General features: G+C 32.7%; 1 long non-coding RNA gene across 1 annotated transcript in view; it reads left to right on the top strand.

Annotated features, from left to right (window-relative positions):
• The window catches only part of LOC134761412 (uncharacterized), a 319447-nt gene that overhangs the window by 114821 nt on the left and 189357 nt on the right, over positions 1-15269 (top strand). Inside the window, exon 4 of the long non-coding RNA XR_010139996.1 lies at positions 13334-13453. This is a non-coding gene — a long non-coding RNA (uncharacterized LOC134761412). The remainder of the gene's footprint in view (positions 1-13333; positions 13454-15269) is intronic.

Genomic DNA, 15269 nt, shown 5'->3' with positions numbered 1-15269 from the left:
ACTGGGACATGCCAATTGCTTTTATTAAGCCCTTCATCTTATTCTGATGTCCACTAACATTTGAAAACATAGGTTTAGATAAGTATCTGAAAACTTCTTTGTAAACGACCAGAGAATAAAGATTTTAGGCTTTGCAGGTCATATTATCTCTAAAGCAGCCATCGACAATATGTAAATAAGTGAACATACCTATATTACAAAAAAAAAAAATTTACAAAAATAGATGGTAGGTTAAATTTGACCCTCAGGATGTAGCTTGCCAACTCCTGGTTTGGAGAAACTTTTTTGTGAGGATTTGAATAGTTCTCTGCCGTCAGCTAGTTGACTCCTTATTAGAACCTAAATGCATCTATACCGGTACCCCAACTATATCTACAAATCTAAGGTAATTGACGAACGGCTTTGAAATACAGAGGGCATGTTCATGGAAAAGATTACATGGGGTGGGCATTTTGAGTTTGTAGGAAGATGATAGCTGACTTAATACATGATGGTTTGGCCTAAGACTAGCCCTGCATTGATGTGAGCAGTATTATACACGTAATGGTAAGAGTTGTGTGATTTAATCCTGTAGTAATTGGATTATCACAACCGGGTCATAGAAAACCATAGTTTGCTTAGATATAAGATGTGTTTCACATTTATTATATAAATTACTCAGTGATACTTTTTCTATTTAGAAGTATGCTTTGAATTATTATTTAGATTTAAATTTAAATATTGATTTGGAATATACCTATCAAAGTAATGTAGGCATTCCTTAACTTGGAATTACTTTAAGGCCACTTACATTGGCATTGCTTCTTGTGTAGTAATATCTGACAGATCTTTTCTCTATCTTCTTGCGTAGACAAAGTAACATACACCCATTAAGAGGTAAAGCATGGTAGAATCCAGAATTGCACTGGTCTCCAGATTTCCTTACCATGCTCAATTCTCTGCATTTTGGAGTGCGCCTTTCCAAAGACAGGCCCATTTTGGAATGGGCATTTTTTGTCTAGAAAATGTCCAGAATATTAAATTTCAAACTGATAAGCTAAACAACACAATATAACTAGTGTTTGGTTTTGCTTTTTGGGGCAGTGGGGTGAGATGAGGAGTGGAAGGTGTGAGCCAGGAATAGAGTGAAATCTCAAATTTTTCAAGTTGAAATGCCAGTAAATCCCAGTCGTAACACAAGGGGAACACATTCCAACTTGAAAAAGCAATCATAGTACATTTGTTGTGATGTAAACTTTGTGGATTATAAAGAACTTTAATATGCATTATTTTAATTCAAATCCAAACACATATTTTGGTATAGGAGAATGTATAATGAGAAATATAAAGCAGATACATTGTCTTGTGCAATTTTCTCAAAATTATTAAGTAGGTTTAACTCTCCCATAAAATCATTAGATCATCATTAAAATTGTCCTAGAGATATTATTTAATATTTTGTGATGCAAGTAAAAAGAGTTCAATTGGAGATTGATTCTTTGAAGTCAACTAGACAAACTAGCCAAATTTTGCAGTTAAAAACATATTAAATTAAGAATTATAAATGTACTATCAAATGGTCTATTACAAAATGGTTACTCCAGTGCACTGTCTGATTGAAGTACACATTTTGAGAGCTTTAAAATTTCCAAGATGATAGTAAATCAGTTTCATTTAACGAAATAGGCAATTTTGCAATCAGTTCTTTAAAATAGTAGATCTAGAAACCTTAGTGAGAAATTTTCAACCCCTCATAATTATTTTCTATGTGAAGTGGGACTCAAGCCTGTATGAATAATAATATGAACTTAGTATACATTTACATAAATGTCATGCAACTTTGGATTACAACCTTACATTGTTTGCTTGTCTGTAAACAGAAAACCCAATAGATAGTCATGGCTATCATTAGAATGAAATATTTTCACAGGTCACATCAAACAGTACACCAATAATAAAGAAATACATGACTGAAGTAAAGAGGAGTCCCACACAAAGGTAACTGAAGGAAATATCTTAAAGCAGAATTAAACTGGAAACCAATTTTTACACTCACAGCCTTACAACTAGAGAGCAGAAAGAATCACCTATGGTCACTGTGCACAGCAGCTTCTGGCCTTGTTTGACTAGCAATGGCTTTGAGTTATGTTTTACCTTAAAGAACATGACAAGGTCACAAACAAAATTCTGGAACTCCTCCAGGCCTAGTGTTTCTAATTTCCAACTGTTATTAACCTTTAGTATTTGGGAACAAGAAATTGGAATTCTTAAAAATTATTGGGAATAATGAGATCATGAGTTATTCTTTGTTTTCCACAACACTTTTTTACATGTTTCTAAGTATTAATGATTGAATAAAATAATAGTGAAACCTTTTTACATGCCAAAATTGTACTAGAAGTTGCAGAAGTTTTTAATAAAAAGAAGCAATGAATAATAAATGCACATTTTATTATTATGTATCATTATGTTGTGACAAGTTTAGATATTCCAATAATGTTAAAATTATATATATCTGCAATAGGTATTTGATAAAGAATAAAGAAGGAAATATTAATGTAAAATCAATGCCAAATAAAAATTATTTAAAACATTGAAAATAATCCAAATATTTAATATTTCTATGTTATAATACTTAAAAGTAATTTCAAAATACACAAAGTGGGAGTAAAACACACAAGTACTTATTTTCCTACCTTACAAGTACTTACATGATAAATATTCTAGATGTAGAAATATTTTGTATTTTGTTATTGACATTGATAAAACTGTTATAAGTGCTTCCAAAAGCATTTACAACTTGGGCTTTAGGGTATATGTTATTTAACATAATCTCTTTTTTTTATGATGAAAACATCCTCTGATTTGATTTTAGTATTAAAATAAATATACTTTTACCAACTTAGATTTTAGATCGGTTTTGGATTTCACCTTGGAGATTCTATACCATTCTTATCTTCTTTTCTTTGTATTTCTTTTGTTAAAATATTTCAGAGAAACACAACCTATAGCAAATACTGAAACACTGAAAATTACCACTGTACATTATTGGGTAGTATATTAGTCTGTTCTCACGCTGCTAATAAAGACATACCCAAGACTGGGTAATTTATAAAGACAAAGACGTTTAATGAACTCACAGTTCCACATGGCTGGGGAGGCCTCACAATCATGGCGGAAGGCAAAGTAGGAGAAAAGACACCTCTTATATGTGACAGGCAAGAGATCATGTGCAGGGGAACTGCTCTTTATAAAACCATCAGATCTCATGAAACTTATTCACTCTCATGAGAACAGCATGGGAAGAACCCGCACCCATGATTCAATTACCTCCCACCGGGTCCCTCCCACAACATATGGGGATCATGGGAGCTACAATTCAAGATGAGATTTGGGTGAGGGCACAAAGCTGAACCATATCAGGTAGTATTTTAAAACAATTAAACATTTGTATCTCCTATCAAGGTTAACAGCAGTGCAGGTGTAGATTTCAATTTAATGATTTATTTTACTTTCAAGTCAAATTGTTTCTTGGAACACTATTCATAGTATTTGCATAAAGTATATGATATGTATTAACTTATTAATATTTATTTATGTTTTAAAAATGACTTATTGTAAGCTGCCAACAGCCCATGAACATTTTTATCATGGCAATAACCACAAGCAAGATTGACTAATTAGATTGTGACCTCTTCTTGCCTATGTGTTCTTGTCCTGTTTCCAGGACATATCGACTTTAACTTTTGACTGACTGTCAAGGTGTCTCACTTTTGCTTTTAACTTGATGTCAATGGATTCCTTCAAACCAATAACATCTCTGTGATGATATTTAAGCTTTAATTCTCACAGATAATTATAATACTTGTTTTTAATTTTTTAACATTTCTCATTTAATAATTCTCTGGATTCAAGGTTTGAAAAACATAAATTTCCCAAGAAAGCCTGAGAAGGAATTCCCATATAGAGACAGCATCCAGGCCATTTGTACTACAGTGAATATTCATAATAGATCCTGTCTCAGTATTTGCATACAGTCCACCTGCCTTCATGTTTCCATATTTAAGATCTCACAGAGCAAGGAAAAGTGCCATCTATAAAATTCTTTTTTTTTTTTTTTTTTTGAGATGGAGTTTTTGCTCTTGTTGCCCAGGCTGGAGTGCAATGGCATGATCTCAGCTCACCACAACCTCCACCTCTTGGGTTCAAGTGATTTTCCTGCCTCAGCCACCCGAGTAGCTGGGATTACAGGTGTGTGCCACCATGCCCAGCTAATTTTGTATTTTTAGTAGAAACGGGTTTCTCCATGTTGATCAGACTGGTCTTGAACTCCTGACCTCAGGTGATCCAGCCACCTCGGCCTCCCAAAGGGCTGAGATTACAGGCATGAGCCACCATGCCAGGCATGATAAGATTATTTGACTTGTTAATGCAAAATAAGATTCAGTCACCATCAGAAAATTACTCCTAGATATTAGTTTCAAAAAAAATCATGTGTCTAATGACTTACTATATGTCTAAGAGCATACTATTGAGAATAGAACACATTGTTTATGAAAAGATACTCAGCTAGTCAATGAGATGAGGTGGTAAATGTGTCAATAGTGACAGGCTCTGCAAACAAAAAAACAAAATCCAGTAAGTGGGGAAGAGATTCCAACAGTTTATTGTAGGAAATATGTGATTCCTTTTAATTTCAACCTTCCTCACGTAACAACAATGTCAAAGTAATGATTTACATGTACAAAAGACAACATCATGGTGAACAATGAAATTAGTACCAAGAAGCACAATTCAGGAACTCCAGCTACATTTGTTCCAGGACCATTCCCTACGGCAGTGTGTTCTTCCCCACTTATGTTACTAAAGTGCAAATATCACCAAACAGACAAAGAATCTTAAAAGATAGATTGTCAAAATCAAAGAGAAGAATGCAAAATACATGCCCCAGAAAATGATACAAACTGTTTTTTTTTCTTATGTTATACATGAAAGTGAAGATATTCCATTCAAATTTTCTTTTTCCTTTAGCACCAGCACAGTGAAAACATACAAATTTTCTGCTGGAGAAAATCAAAAGCTAAGTTAAACATCCATGCACTGAACTCTGAACTCTTTGATCCATATGACACTGAAGATTCCAGAGGTGATTCCAAAATTAATACTGTCACTGGCATATTTTTCTCAAAGAATTCCTCAAGTTTTTGGTGAAGGCTGAACTTAGTTACCATGTCCTTAGCATATGTTCTTTTGAAAAGCAGCTGTTCTACAGCTTTGCAAAGCGAAAACCACAAGACTAATATGAAATCTAAAGCAAACACAGGCATGGTCAAATGGTCAGTTATATGTCAGTTACAGCAGGCTGGACAATCCTCCAGGGCATCAACCCTACAGTGCCCAATTCCAAAGCAAATGTCAGTGAGAACTATATCTCCCTTGTCCGCTATAGGCTTTCGCTTAAATTATGTAAATACTGAGGAAGATTCATGAAGTCAAAGTTTTTTTGTTTGTATTTGAAAAAACAAGTTCAGTTATTTCATGTAATATGATGGACATTGAGTCAAGAATTGGGCTTATCAATTACTGACATCTAAAAATCACTAATTTTGTTAACTATTTAGGTAGTTTATGTGACTTAAAAATATTAACTATTATTTCTTCTTCCTGTGTATTCCATAGTTATATTTGCTAATGAGGTACTATAACATTTTGACAAAAGCATTAAGTATGTCACAATCTAAGGAAGATCAAAGTCAAAGTTATAGTAATTTTTACTTTTCCTACAAGTATCATTGGAAGTTGAAAAACTAGCATTATAAATGAACCAATCACTGAAAATCTTCTCAAAATTAATAGAAAAATAACTTTTATTTTATTTTGGGGATCTAAAGAACTAGAAAATGGCAACTTCTTAAACATATAATAAAAATTCTTATTTTACCATTCTTGTATTTTCAAGTGTAAAGCTGTTTACAAACTTTGCAGGCTGATGCCACACTGAGATAGTTAATGTGTTGCCTCGTGGTGGCAAACCATTAGAATGTTCTGCATTATAGGGATAAGGGATTTTAAGATGAGAAAATTTCACATTTTTTATCTAATCGAAAATTGACTCCAATTAATATTTCCTCTAAGGCAAGAGAGAGATTCCACCGAGACATGTACCTTCTTTCACTCAAAGGTAATTATCAAGCTCCAGAAATGATTGGTTTAATAAAATTTCTAGTGATCATATAGAAAGTATGTGTAATATAAATCAGAAGACTGAACATTCCTATAAATACTGCCAGTACTTAAATACTTGTGATGGAATGTATCCATGCTTGCTTTCAGATTTATCTACAACATATGTCTCAGTTAAGAATTTTACAAATACATCCAGCTATAGGCTATTGCTTTTGTCTTTTAAAAAAATTAATAATTTTGGAAAATAATATGTGTAAGCATAACCATAGATTCTTAAATGATATGGCACATATTAATAATATGTATAATTATAGATAGATTTATATATGTGTTTATATACAAATACAACACATTTCTTATAACTTTCTATATCGAGGTTTTCATTAATATAATTTGATTTCTGAAATTCTTTTCTATTTAGAATCACTGGAAAGAGCCTTTGACCTACTGGGAGAGATACTAAAATAGATTCCTATATGGAGAGAAAATAGAAGGGAATATTTTCTATTCATACTAATCCTGAAAATGTTCCAGGTCACTGACCCACACTGATAGGGTATACATTAAACTCCACCTATCGTTTCATGATACATTTAATTTCTGGATACTAAATCTTAAAATGTTCCAGTTGTAACCTAATACATTGTTTTTTCATCTTTCAAGGGGAAAGAAGATACCATGCAATTCAAGCTTTTTGCACACAAAAATGAAAACACTGGACGCTGTAGATTGCTTACTATCTTTGTCAAATTTAAATGCCAGGGTGAAATTAAATATAATGTTAAGTATTTGCTACTTGCCTTTGTTTAGAAGAAAGAGAAAATAACACCTTTTGTTTTTGTGGGCTCAGTAAATAACTAGATAAAAAGTTTAGGTTATTGACAGCACAAAGATTATTTTAACTTAAACTAAGTTTTTTTTAAATCATCTTTTGTTCATTAACCACCCTACACGTGTACTCTGTGGGTATTATACAGAAGTGTTTCAGTCCAAGGTCTGTAAGGAAGACTTAACTGAGAAGAACTGTGTATTTTTATTTATAAACTTGGGAATTGTGATATGGGGAAATGAGTATTTCAATCTTTTTAGAACTTTAATGGGCTCATTTTAAGAGATTAGTAACACCTCTTCAACTCACCCAACTTCTCAACCCTGCTCTAAGGGAATCACATGAGCACTTGACCTCAGTAAGATTTTAAGAAGAAAAACAAACTTCATAAAACTTAATCACATTAGTTGAAAGCTGGAAGGATGTTTTAATGCTTCTCCTAAGCCACCAAGTTCCATTACCTGAATCTCATCAACATAATCCTTTCTAAGGAAGAAAAGAATGAATCAAATGGAAAAGATTTGTAATTGAATTATCTTCAGTCTCAGCGCCAATTAGAAACATTTTTTATTGGCACACCTAGATATAACCTTGACTGTTTCTAATTAGTCCATCAACTCAGATAATAAGAAATGCAGGAACATTTTTACAGTGTTATAAATTGAAGAGAGTTCATATTGTGTATAACATGTGTACTACCCATATATGAATGGATGGATAGGGAGGAAAGAAAGAAGTGTATTTATAATAGGGTAAAGTGTTATCCCATAAAATATTTCCATTACTGAGTAAAGAAGGTCATTCCTTTGCATAGAAAGAATTATAATTCTATTGCTGACTATGCCATATTCATTTTAGCTGTTACCATGTTTTAGCCAGTTGTGCTGTTTGAGAAAAAATGAATGTGGTATATAGTTTGTCTTAAAGTAGACCTATCAATACAGTAAAGATTTTTGTCATCGTCTTCCATAAAATAGTTGATGATAAAATTGGATCTTGGGAGTGATGGGAGATGTGCACTTCAAACTGATTTCTGTGTAGTTAGAACATTTTTAGGTGTCAAGGTTCATTTCAGAAGTGTAACTGAATGCAAAAGGAAGCATATTTAATTTTCTATTCTGATATTCTGAAACAGAAACACAACATCCCTGTGACTTCCTTTCTTAGAAGGCTTGATAAATAAACACCCTGGGTTCTCCTGAAAAGAGAGAACTTTCAGGAGTTCTGTGTTATAGAAGTAGACAAAAAAAATGATTATTTGCTGCACAGAATATTGTTTGTGGGTTCTTATTTTTATTTAATACTCTTTACACATGATATGTATTTCTCAGCCCTGGGTTTTAAGAAATAATTTTACTTCTCAAAGAGCAAAACTTTTTGGCCAGAAGTTTTCCATGTGTACCTAAAAAAAATGCAATGGTTTTGGTAAAAATATATTCAATCAATTTTAATAATTATTAGTGAAAAAGGTTTTTTTTATTTTAAACTAAGATGACTATAAGCAATTTCTTTAACCAATCTGATTATTTGGTGGGCTTTTATTTCCAAGCATAAGGATCAGTTCAATTGTCTTTGTGCTTCTTCTTCCAGGTGTATAATTGTAAACAGTTTTAAAGCAAACTGCATGTATCTAATTAGGGCACTTTTATTCCATCCTATCAACGGTACTTATTGAAGATCTACTGGAGACTAGACACTTACTATAGATGAGTGTAGATTAAAAATAAATAAATAAATAAGATCTTCTCACTGAAGTCAAGCAGTTTTTGCTCTAGACATGTTTACTTGAATAACTTAATGTGAGAAAAACTTTAGTGTCTAAATCATAATAGTATTCACAGAAGTTAATAAAATGAAAGTCAAGTTTGAAACATATTTAACTTTTTTCAATCTTTATAAATAAATTTTAATCTATTTCTTTAAAAAATGCTGTAACTATTTCTTACATGCTGTTTTTCGTTATTAGACTCTAAAGTTTGTCACTCACTCATGTATTTGAAATAAAAGCAAATCTTTACAATAAAAATAAAACATTTCCGTACTTAAGAAAATGCCCATTTGCCAAATTGGAGATACAATAAATCAGTTAAATGTGAAAAAGGAATTTTATATTTATCAAAATACATGCTGTATTACCAACTTAATGGTAAGATAAAAGAATTACTTTAAAGTGTTTTTGCATACATTTTTATTCTATATAACTTTCAAGGTCATCAAAAGAGTTATAGAGCTGTAAAGTTATTCCAGACATAAGAATTTTACCATTATCACTTTTCACTTTATGTAAATTGAATGAATTACATTATCATAGCTAAAATACTTAAACAATAATTAACCCTATGATTCAGTACCTACTTTTAATAGCACATTTTCTTTTAGATTGTTAGTAACTGTATTGATGGTTGGTAGGGGGCTACCATTTTTACTAGTTACCTACATATATTGTACAGCACTATCTTTAGCAATTTCTTGTTATGCTTGCATATACTAGCTGGTTAAGGGTGGGAATAGTAACAGGGAATTCCCAATTGCTCTTATGAATTTGCAATTGAGAGATTGCAATTCTAGGTTCTGGCTCTTTTGCTACTAGAAACGCATAATCATTTAAAAATATATGGACTCTTATTGGGTCATGCTCTTTCTAGGAACATGTAGGTCACATACCATCTCCTGATATCATTCCCTTGCACACAATACCATATATATATATATATATATATATATATATATAAAATTATGAAATATGACTTCATTCTTTGCCCCTGGGGAGAATAAAAAGTTATACAGCTATATAAAACTGAAATACCCCTTTCCAATCTATGACCAAGAGAGTGGTTTTTTGGGAATGGAGAAAAGGAAGAGACTGTGAGGAATTAAATTTAGGTTTAATATTGCTCTAAGTTTATTAATTTAAAAGGGAGGGTAAGTTTTCGGTTGTTTGTCTGAAATGGCAACAAATGTAAATAAAATTTTAAGATATAATTTTATCCCCTAAGTTTATGATAACATTATGTTTTTATTTGTACTTACATTATGATAATTACCTCAAAAAACTTAAGAAACTGAAGGGAAAAATACGTCTAATATAGCTAATAAAAATAGTTTTGCTTGGATGCTAAGAATTAAACAGGTGGTATTTTGGCATACATTTGTTGGTGAGAAAGAAATGGCTAAAATACTAATTGTGATTTCTTCCCAAAACATAAAATTATCTGTCTTTTAAATAATTTTCTCATTCACAATTATTTCTTCCAAACATTCTTATTGTACAGATGTAAAATGTCATCTACCTTTTGAACATCTCTGAACATTAACAGAAGATATAAAGATATTCAAAAAGGGTAGTTGTTACAGGTACTTTGAAGCCAGTAATCACATAATTGTGTTTGTTACTGATGTCTTAATGTCCCAAAGTTGCTCTAAGTAGTTACAAGAACACAGAATAAAAATCATGAGCTTGGGCAAACATATTTTCTACCCAGTAGAACATCAATATACCATAAATATTTTCTCTACTGACAAACTGTGATGAGGTAAAAATGCCTTACTGCAGTAAAATCTTACCTTAAGGTTAGATGCCATCTATCTGTAGCTAAGGCATCCAAAACAAAACAAAACAAAACAACAACAAAAAAAACCAGTGTAATTCTTACCAATACAAAAAACAAAACTCAAACTATTGTAAGAGTCTGCCATTTTTCATAATAATTTTATGTTTAATCATAATTTTACCGTTTGTAATCTGTTCAATTTTTCTGCTTTTTCTATTAGAAATGAGTTTTAACATTACTGGTGTCCAAAACAAGTAAAAGAAACAGGTAAAATATAGTAGAGGAGATGAAAAATATAGCAATGATCTCACATTTGTGTAGTTCTCTAGAATTTACAAAGTGCTTTTGGATAGAACAACAACCTCAAATTGAAGCCCAGATTAGAATATTAAATTGATCAATTCTTTATTATTATTACTAACATTGTTTTACAAACTGTGAGGATATTCATTACACAGTACAGAGATCTGGTACTCATTTTGAGGAATGAAATGTAATGACTAAACACAGTATAAACAGTATAACCTATTTCACATTTCATAGAAAAGCTATTTACTTTGGGTAAGTAAATAAATCCTTTTCACTCAGAAACAACTGTTGCAAATATGTAAATTTTAGATAATCAAACACTGTCCCTTGAAATAGTCTATTTATTGTAACTCTAAAAATCATTCTGGGGATACTTAGCTTAATCTCAGGGTACATTATACATTTCACACATTTAACATTTTATTTTGTAAAAAAGGCAATTGAAATTGAGTACCTCTTTATTTTGGTGGAGGGTATTATGATCATTTTTCTCTAACTTTTAGATGTCAGGGAATAGTACTTGGATTTTACATAGATATGTTTTATTTCTTCAGACTGCAAGCTCTGATTTCAGATTTAGTCAGAAAAGAGATACACATAAATCTGTATGACCAGAAGAGATAAGTAGATCGTAAAAAGTCCACACACATCATAACCCTGCACATCTAACACACAGATAAGGACAGTTACAGATTATTATGGCATGGATAACTTGATAATCTATGGTGAATCTATGATAAATTTCAAACTGTAACAAATACAATGACTCATATTTTTTAAGGAAACAAACCACGAAGGCATAAATTTACCCTGAGATTTGTGTCACTAAGAAACTGAATAGTTCAAAGTCAAACATTATATGACATGCTTTAGATTGCTCTTAGGAAAGGCACTATAGAAATGTCACCCTATTATAACCTACTGTATTTAAGAATTAACTGCAGCAGAACAGCCACAGGAGATGAATATATACTGATATGATCATCCCCTCCCATTACTCACCAGTAGTTAATACAAAGCACGCTTAAGAAAAGAATCTATAAGACAAAGAAATAAACACATTGTTAAAAAAGTACTGCATTTAATATCAGGATTTTTAAATTAATTCTAACAAACCCTTATATTATAGTATTTTATCTTTAATGATAGGAGCCTTTCATTTAAATGATGCAATCAGTATGCCACAAGCGGGTTCTTTCTTTAGTGGGAGGAGTTAGCAGCTCCAACATTCAATTGACCTGTTTCCAAATAATCTACAGGAAAAAAATGAAGATTAAGTCCTCTAACAAGAGCAGTTTTCACAGCCTTGCATACAAAGAGAAGGATTCGGTAAAAAGATGAGAGGGCAAGCCGCATTGTGCTGGCCCACTTAAATCTTATTTCCAATTCACTAAATGTGTTATTTGACTTGGCAAGTGAACTAGTATGTGTATTAGATCAGCAGGGAGCCTAATCAAGGAGATGCCAAGTTTACTGCAGCCCCTCTGAGCTGCATTAGCCTCAACTAGTGACCTTAAGCAAAGTGGGTGGTTGAACCCAAAAGAGAATAGCATTAACTTTTGCTTGAAGTTCAGCCTGAAGTCTCCTTTTGTGCCTTATTCCAAAAAAAAAAAAAAAAAAAAAGAAAAAAATGCGAAAAGCATTTAACAGAATTGAATATAACAGAATTGAATCTAGTCTGCTCAGCACCATCTTCACACGCAAGGCTTCATAGAAGCTTGCCTCCATTAATGCTGACACATGCAAAAGAAATGAAAAGCATTAACTCAGCTGAGGCACTTGATTTTGCAGCTGCAGAACAATTCACTTTGTAACTCAGTAACTAAGATGGGGTTTTTCTGCCCAGATAAATTGCTAATTTGCTAATTGATACAAAAAGTATTTTCAAATATTAAATAAACTGCAAATAAAGCAAAAAGAAAAAGAACACTAAATTACAAGGACACCTGAAAAATATATAGCTTAGTATTAACAGATACACGTATTTTTAAAGACCTATTTTACCTTGTACACAGCATTGAGCATCCATTCCCAATTGTATATAATAGCTTGGGTGTGTAAGTGTACTCTTCAACGATATATTTGTACCGAGTAAAATGCAAACCTGTGTAGTTAAAAAATGTTGTTATATAATAAATTCAAGCAATAGATTTATCTTTAGAAACATCTTTGTTCTCAATTTAGTTTCCCTATTTTAAACTTTCCGTCTTGTCTGTATACTCAAAGACTTCTAATAATGCCAGTTTTACACATTGTTTAGAAATACTTTGGAATCTATCTTTAATTCAGGATGTTTGACTCAGAAATACTCATAGAACAAAAATTGGTTGGATATAAAGATTATAAAGTTATTGAAGCTCAAAGACCTTCTGTAATGCCTTTGGTTGTAAAAGTTTTCTCTTTCCTCAGGCAAGGTTCTTTTCTTTTCTTTTTTTATTCATCCTTCATTTTCCACTGTTTGTTCGGCTTCCCTCCTCAGATCTGAAATGAAGCCAAGCAAAGCACCATCACCTTCTGGGAAGTGCAGAAACTGCAATCAAGATCAACAAAGAAAAGCACCCTTCCCATAGATTCATCTCTTTGGCGTTTAAGTGTTGGGGTGAGTCTACAAAACTCAGATTCCTCATTTAACTAGATGTTCCAGGTCACGGAGATATTCTACTGAGGCAATTTTCAAAAGACCATAAAACCACCGCATCAATTTATGCTTGCAGGTAGTATAATTGCCTTTGTATCATGTATTTTTAGAAAAAGTGGCTTAAAACAATTTGAATAGTGCTTTAGAAATAAGACCCTTAAATAATTGACGCTGGTATTGCCTTTCTTAACTCTGGGATTTCAAAACATTTTCCAAACATTAATTGCAATGGGACCCCGGTGAGGCTGATATTATCATACCTATTTTCCAGGACAATAAGCAGGGAGCGCAGGGCCCATTTCTTGTCTTGCCCCATGCCCTTCAGAGCTTGTCCAAGCTCAGAGCTCCCTTAAAAACCATTGGATCAGCTCCATGGGAGCACAGAGGAAAATGAGAAATGGGCTCTTGGAGATTTAAGGGATTTTGTAAGGTCGTGTGTGAGTGAGCTGTAGCTAAAAGTCAAAGCTGGAAATCTAAGATTCCTTATTCAGTGCTTGGATATATTTCCTCATTAAGACAATTCATGTAGAATATCAGGCTTGCAGGAATATGCTGGTAAGAAGTGGACTCTGTTGCTGTTTGTTTTTGAGTAACTTATTTAATAACAAAAATGCCTCCCTTTGATTTGAATAAAAATAAATGGCTGGATTTTCACAGGCAGCATGCATAGAAGACCAGCAAGGGCCAACAGTAAATTTCAACACTGACTTTTAAAAATTGTGAAAGAGATGCTAACAGCCTAATTTGCAGTGGAGACTAGATTCTGTGGCTGTATCAGGTGGTGGCATAAAGAAGAGCCATATACAGAAGGTGAAATGAGGGGTTAAAAGTCATGCTAAACATGCTGCAAGGACCTGTGGGCATCCCAACCTTTTTTTCTTTAATTGGGAGGAGAAGAGCTTTTTACTAAAGAGTAAGTTCCACAATGTAGGCCGGTAGCCCAACTGGGAAATACTCTTGATTTGAACAGTTTGCAGCAGTTCTTTTCTGAACTCTTTATATAGATCCTCTTTCAATATGGGGACACATATTTTAAGGTAAAAAGGGTATTTTACTAATTTTTTTAATGAAGCTTTCACTGCAAGCAATACTTGGAGTTAGTAATCACCGGCTGGTTTCTTTCCCTCCTGCACTGCAGGAATGAGGCCACTTTCACAGCTGGTTGTCAGCACATCTCTTATTACTAACACCAATTATTGATTTTTAAAAGGCCTACGCTATTAGTATCCTGCTACATCTCTTCACGTACAATATGTGTTTTAAAAATTCCTTTTGTAAAAATATAAAATCTGAGTCCAACCTTTCTATCATCACTGTGCTTGTTCTTTACATTTTATCTTATACTTTCACAGGAAAGCAAACCAGGAATCTTTTTTTTTTTTAAACTTTTGGGCTAATTTAGAAGCAGAAATACTTTGCCCATATGATCTCTCTGGCAGGTATCACATTATAAAAAAGCAAATGGTGCGTAGTGAGGGAGGATGAAAGAACATAATTAGAGGGTTTAGGATCTTCTATCCCCTTTTCTCTGCCTTTATTTCATGCTATCCCAATCTGTGTTTAAGCCAATCATAAAAACTCACCTGGCCTCATCCCCACTAGGATGCCTGCTTTTGCATAGGACTGCACCCCAAATTGGACTTTTCTCTTCTCTTTGAAAGTTCTCAATGAAGGTCAATTTTAGGATTTCTTTCAAAAGATACTATTCACACGTCAGTCACTCTAGTTGTTGATATATTGTCCAAATAGTAATAGTAGGCGGCTCTGAGAATATTTA

This window comes from Pongo abelii, chromosome 4 (assembly GCF_028885655.2).
Source record: "Pongo abelii isolate AG06213 chromosome 4, NHGRI_mPonAbe1-v2.0_pri, whole genome shotgun sequence".
Classification (NCBI taxonomy): domain Eukaryota; kingdom Metazoa; phylum Chordata; class Mammalia; order Primates; family Hominidae; genus Pongo; species Pongo abelii.
This window is presented reverse-complemented; position numbering and strand designations above follow the sequence as displayed.